The sequence below is a fragment of the Lipotes vexillifer genome, unplaced genomic scaffold, assembly GCF_000442215.2.
Source record: "Lipotes vexillifer unplaced genomic scaffold, Lipotes_vexillifer_v1.1 scaffold6, whole genome shotgun sequence".
Lineage (NCBI taxonomy): Eukaryota > Metazoa > Chordata > Mammalia > Artiodactyla > Lipotidae > Lipotes > Lipotes vexillifer.
In genome coordinates, this window is record NW_006799037.1 from 2505082 (window position 1) to 2511809 (window position 6728).

The following is a 6728-nucleotide window of genomic DNA, read 5'->3' on the forward strand; positions in this document are numbered from 1 at the left end:
GCGTCCTCATGGATGACCCACCTCTCCCACCCTTTTGACTGGACCAGGATGGACACCTGTCTGAAGCTTGACCCATCAGATTCTTTCCTGGATTTTGAGGCTGCAGACACCATTATTCAGCTGCTTGAGGACAAAAGCCAACATAGAGAAAGTCAGAGAGAGAGAGAGATTGAGGGAGAGACACATTTAGAGAAACGAGATCCTATGAGCTTGAGAGAGAGGGTGATGGGAAGAGAGGGGCTGCCTCACCCCATGATGTCATTCTGGTTCTGGGTTTTAGTCTTTCATGAGTTTGAAAGCCAGCAGCTGCCCCATCTGCCCTTAGACTCTGTGAGATGTTTTGGGATACTTCTCATATACTTCCCTTTTTGTTGCAGCTCGGTTTCACAACTTTCTGTGGCTGGCTACCAAGCTGCCTTAAATGTCTGGGGTGGGGCTGCCTATATTTTAACAAGGCAATCCTCATCAAGGAAGGTTTGCATTAGAGGAGATGCATGAATTAGAAATAGAGGGCCACCAGGCCCAACAGGAGAGGGAAATGTCAGCCAGGGGCCTCCTCCCCTTTGTTAGCCGCTCTGACCCACAGTGCCAGCCACCAGTTACACTGAGGCTTCCCAGCTCCTGCCTGGAAGCTGTCATTGTTCTGAAGAAATTGGTGCCAAGATTTTTCTGAATGGAAACTCCATCTGGCCTTGGAGAGTGTTCACATGGATTCAGATTTTCCATGAGTAACAGCCACTGAATATCCAAAACATACATTTAATTTGCCAGGTTTCTGTGGGTGGGTGAACAAAAGAGACCCAGAGGACCATATTCCTGGCCATCACCCTTGGAACGCAGCCCCGGAGGGATGAGCCCCGAGCCTGGCTGTCTTGCTTTGCTGTTTAGCAGGTGGATTCACGTGCTCTGTATATCCTTACATGTGTATCTGAAGCAGGTGATGACTAAGGAGCAAGAGAATTTTGGTGGAGCCAGCACCAAAAGAGCAAGACAGAAGAATTGATCTTATTAGGCAACCATAGAGGAAGACTATCTAGAAATGTGTTTCTACCCTATCTAGAAATGTGTTTCTACCCAATTCTCTCCATTGCTTCAGGCCAAAATGGTGTGTTTATTTCTTCCCTGGAGCAACTTTCAATGCTGGCTCCATAATAGAATCAGCTGGGAAGCTTACTAAACAATACAGATGCCTGAGTATCCTTTAGAGCTGCTGATTCAGACATATGAGAGAGGGCTCCTCAGGGTACATTCTAGAGTTGTCCTTGCTGAGGATTCACTTTTCATCAAGCCTCACCCAAAAGCTCTCCTCTCACGCCATCAGCTTCTCCCCTGACCTGGGCAATGGCCAGTAGCACTTGCTTCCCTCTGGGTGTGGTTGGAAGCTGCTGGAGAGTGGAAAGAAGGCTTGGAGCTGGATAGTCCTGAGTTTGGGTTCTGGCTCTGATCCTAACTGCCATGACCTGAATATCCCAGGATTCTCTAGCTTATGGGCACATTAGTGCCCAAACCACAGGGCTCTTAGCCCACACCTGCTGTCACTAAGATAATCTGGGAAGTCCCCAAGAGATGTGTTTGCGCATCTGTGATTCAGTTCTGATTTCCAGTTGCCTCCACTACCACCGTCTCCAAAATAGTTGCACCATCTTGAAGATAATGAGTCAAAACTTAGTAGGTGAAGAGCTCAATGGCATAGCTAGGTGTTTCCAGTGGGCTGGCCGCTCTTGGGTCTTGCTATGTTAATATCCTTGCTAGTCAGCAGTAAAAAGGAATGAACTGCTTATATGCACAACACAAACACATCTCGAATGCATTATACCAAGTGAAAGAAGCCAGACTCAAAAGGCTATACACTGATTCCATTTATATGATATTCTAGAAGAAAGCAGAACCATAGGAACTACAAACAGATCGTTGGTTGCCAGAGGCTGGGATGCGGGGGAGGCGTTGACTGTAAAGGGGCACAGGGACCTTTGGGGGATTCTATAGCTTGATAATGGTGGTAGACACACAATGCCATTATGCATTTGTCAAAACTGGTAGAACTGTCCACTACAAGCTCTGAATTTAATGTATGCAAATTACACCTAAATTAAAAGAAAATGGGGGAAAAAAAGAGATAAAGTAACTTGCCCAAGGTCCGAGCCAGGGATTCAAGCAGGTGTGTGGAACTCCTGGATCTGGACTTTGAAGTGCTCTGCAGAGTGTGCTCAGGCAGCTTGCAGGGGAGGGGGCACCTCTCAGGAAACACTCTGTCCTTGGTCAGGAATATCAGACAAAGAAGCCTGCAGTCGGGGCATCATGATGTGGGGAAAGGAACTGTGTTCCAGTCATGGTTTTGCTACCTTCTAGATTTATAATCTTGGATGATCTAATTTCTCTCTCTAAACTCGTTTTCTCATCTTTAAACTACTTTCTCTTTTGAAGGCATTGCTGTGTCATCGTAAAGGGCAGGGGCCCAGGAACAGCCCCAGTTCTGCGTTACTCTCCACAGGTGACTGGGACAAGTCTCTCCACGTCTCTGAGCCCCACTTTCCTCATCTCTAAAAGGAGGACAGGAACTGCATCTACCTCATGGGACTGATGTTAGCCTGACAGGCACTCAGCAAAGCGCCTGGCACTTAGCAAGCATCAGTGAATGTGAGCTATTATGATATGATCACCAGCCAACAAAGCTCTTGCAAAGTGAGCAGGGAACAGAGCTTCCTTTGTGTGCGCTCAGCTGGGGCTGTAGGGAAGGCTGGGTGAGGGGAGTGTCCATGGAAATTTTGCTCAGACCACGAAGGGTTATGGAGGGTCTTGTGCAGACAGCTCTTCTCTGTTTACGCAGGCAAACCTTTTGTCTGCCTCGGTGCACAGTGCCGCCAGCATGGCTGGGTCAGAAGTTCACATAATAAACACAATCTGTACCCAGAACATGCTCCTATCCACGCTTAGGTCCTGCAGCTGAGGCTCTTACATTTTAAACTCTTTTTCTTTTCTCCCTCACGGTCGGCACATCCCTTCCTGCAATATGATTTCCATCCAGCTCCCTGATGATATGTGAGCAAGAGGCAGATGAAGGGACTTGTCCAAAGTCCCACTGTTAGCAAGGGAAACTGGAGCAATTTGGATAGCTACTGCTAAAATTGTGTCTTCTCATTTCTATCCCTCTGTCGCTGTCACTCTCTGTGTGTTCCTTCTTGATCTAAAGCAGACACTTGGAATGGGTCTATTCACTTAATATCTCTGCAAGACAATAGCCCCTTGCCAGTTTGATTGTGCTATTTTGGAAATTCACCACGCTGGCCCTGAGGCTGACCAAGCCTGCCAGGCAGCACATGCTATAGCACCCATCATCTTTTTGGCTGGTGTTCTTAAACTTTATCAAGCATCAGAATTGCCTGGGGTCAGGGCGAGTGGGTCTTAAACACAGACTCCTGGACGGGGCCCTGAACTCCCGCGTCTCTAACAATTTCCTGGGTGATCCTATTACTATCTGCCCAGGGACCAAACCTTTAGAGTGTCTATTCATCACTGCTGAGGGAGATACTAAGCCTCACTTAGTATCAGAGAGATCAGAAGATGGTGGTAGCATTGCTGGTAGCACCCCAGCCCAAGTAAAAGAGAGAGCGACTGGAGATAAAATCAAAAGGAAAATTGAAGTGTTTCCCAAGTTTTTTCTTCTACTTTTTGCCAGCAGCTCTCACTAAACATTCCTGATGGGGGTCAAATTAAGAACCAGGAGAAGAGGAACTGGTGAAAGATCTGCTCAATAAAATGGACCATTGAAACCCAGAAATGCAGAGGGACAAAGAAAGATGTTTATAGAACATAACTGATAGTCAAGGAGCCGAGCTGAAAAGAACAGTGCTGAGTGTCACAGCCAAGGTAAGGTGAGGTCAGAAACAGGGAGAAATTAAAAGGGAGCAGATTAGAAACAGGTTTGGATATGGTACCTGCCACAGGTTAGGGCAAGCAATGCAGGCTCAAGTCTGTAAAGGGTACATGGGGGCTAGAGAGCAGCCTGCTTTTATGAGTTGATGGCTACATAAATCCTAGAATAGACAGCTGATGGTTTAAGGGACCAGACAGGACTGAACAATTCTCTTAAAACTTAAGTGTTAGATGAACAGAGACATTATGTTTTAAGAATCACATTTGGTAAAACTACAATGAGATATTGTTTTTACCTTTCAAAAGAATGAGGCAGCTCTATCTATTCTCATTCATTCATTCATCCATTTATTCAACAAATATTTGTTGGGTGCTTCCATGTGGTAGGCTCTGTTCTAGGAGCTGTGAATTGAGATGAATGAAGCAGCAAAGCATCTGTTTTTACAGAGTTTACATTCCAGAGAATAGAGAGAGACTTTCAAACCTACACATACACACAACACACACACACACACACACACACACACACACACACACCCCACAGAGAGAGAGAGAGAGAGAGAGGGAGGGAGATAATAGTTTATATTTTAGGAGGTGATAAATGTTATGAAGAAAATAGAGCTGAGGACAGAGAAGAATGAGGAGAGTTGCTATTTTAGATGTGCTTTCGAGAGACCTCTGATAAGGTGACATTTGAGCAGACACAAAGAAGGTGAAGGATGGTGACTACAGATTCAATGCAATCCCTATCAAACTACCAATGGCACTTTTCACAGAACTAGAGTAAAAAATTTCTCAATTTGTATGGAAACACAAAAGACGCCAAATAGAAACAGCAATCTTGAGAAAGAAAAACGGAGCTGGAGGAATCAGGCTCCATGACTTCAGACTATACTACAAAGCTCCAGTAGTCAAGACAGTATGGTACTAGCACAAAAACAGAAATATAGATCAATGGAACAGGATAGAAAGCCCAGAGATAAACCCATGCACATATGGTCACCTTATCTTTGATAAAGGAAGAAAGAATATACAATGTATATTGAATGTGTATTGAAGAATATACACCTCTTCAATAAGTGGTGTTGGGAAAACCAGACAGCTACATGTAAAAGAATGAAATTAGAATACTCCCTAACACTATACACAAAAATAAACTCAAAATGGATTAAAGAACTAAATATATATATAAAAAAAAGAACTAAATGTAAGGCCAGACACTATAAAACTCTTAGAGGTAAACATAGGCAGAACACTCTATGACATAAATCACAGCAAGATCCTTTTTGACCCACCTCCTAGAGAAATGGAAATAAAAACAAAAATAAACAAATGGGACCTAATGAAACTTAAAAGCTTTTGCACAGCAAAGGAAACCATAAACAAGACAAAAAGACAACCCTCAGAATGGGAGAAAATATTTTCAAACGAAGCAACTGACAAAGGATTAATCTCCAAAATATACAAGCAGCTCATGCAGCTCAATATCAAAAAAACAAACAACCCAATCCAAAAATGGGCAGAAGACCTAAATAGACATTTCTCCAAAGAAGATATACAGATTGCCAACAAACACATGAAAGGATGCTCAACATCACTAATCATTAGAGAAATGCAAATCAAAACCACAATGAGGTATCACCTCACACTGGTCAGAATGGCCATCATCAAAAGAATCTACAAACAATAAATGCTGGAGAGAGTGTGGAGAAAAGGGAACACTCTTGTGCTGTTGGTGGGAATGTAAATAGATACAGCCACTATGGAGAACAGTATGGAGGTTCCTTAAAAAACTACAAATAAAAAAAAAAAAATAAATTTATTTAAAAAAATAATAAAAAAAACTACAAATAGAACTATCGTATGACCCAGCAATCCCCCTACTGGGCATATACCCTGAGAAAACCATAATTCAAAAAGAGTCATGTACCGCAATGTTCATTGCAGCTCTATTTACAATAACCAGGACATGGAAGTAAGCTAAGTGTCCATTGACAGACGAATGGATAAAGAAGATGTGGCACACATACAATGGAATATTACTCAGCCATAAAAAGAAATGAAATTGAGTTATTTGTAGTGAGGTGGATGGACCTAGAGTCTGTCATACAGAGTGAAGTAAGTCAGAAAGAGAAAAACAAATACCATATGCTAACACATATATATGGAATCTTAAAAAAAAAAAAAAGGTTCTGAAGAACCTAGGGACAGGACAGGAATAAAGACGCAGACATAGAGAATGGACTTGAGGACACAGGGAGGGGGAAGGGTAAACTGAGACAAAGTGAAAGAGTGGCATGGACATATATACACTACCAAATGTAAAATAGACAGCTAGTGGGAAGCAGCCACTTATCACAGGGAGATCAGCTCGGTGCTTTGTGACCACCTAGAGGGGTGGGATAGGGAGGGTGGGAGGGAGATGCAAGAGGGAGGGGATATGGAGATATATGTATATGTGTAGCTGATTCACTTTGTTATACAGTAGCAACTAACACAACAACATAAAGCAATTATACCTCAATAAAGATGTTAAAAAAAAAAAAGGAATGAGGTACTGATGCATACTGCAACATGGGTAAACCTTCAAAATATTATGCTAGGTGAAAGAAGCTAAGCGCCAAAGCTCACATATTGTATGATCCTACTTATACAAATATCCAGAATAGATAACTCCATCAGGACAGAATGTAGACCGTGGTCACCCGGGGCTGGAAGGGAGGTGAATGGGAAGAAACTGCTTGATGGGTAAGGGGTCTCTAACTTTGGAGTGATGGAAATTCTTTGGAACTAGATAGAGGTTGTGGTTGCACAACATTGTGAATGTACTAAATGCCACAGAATTGTTCAGCTTA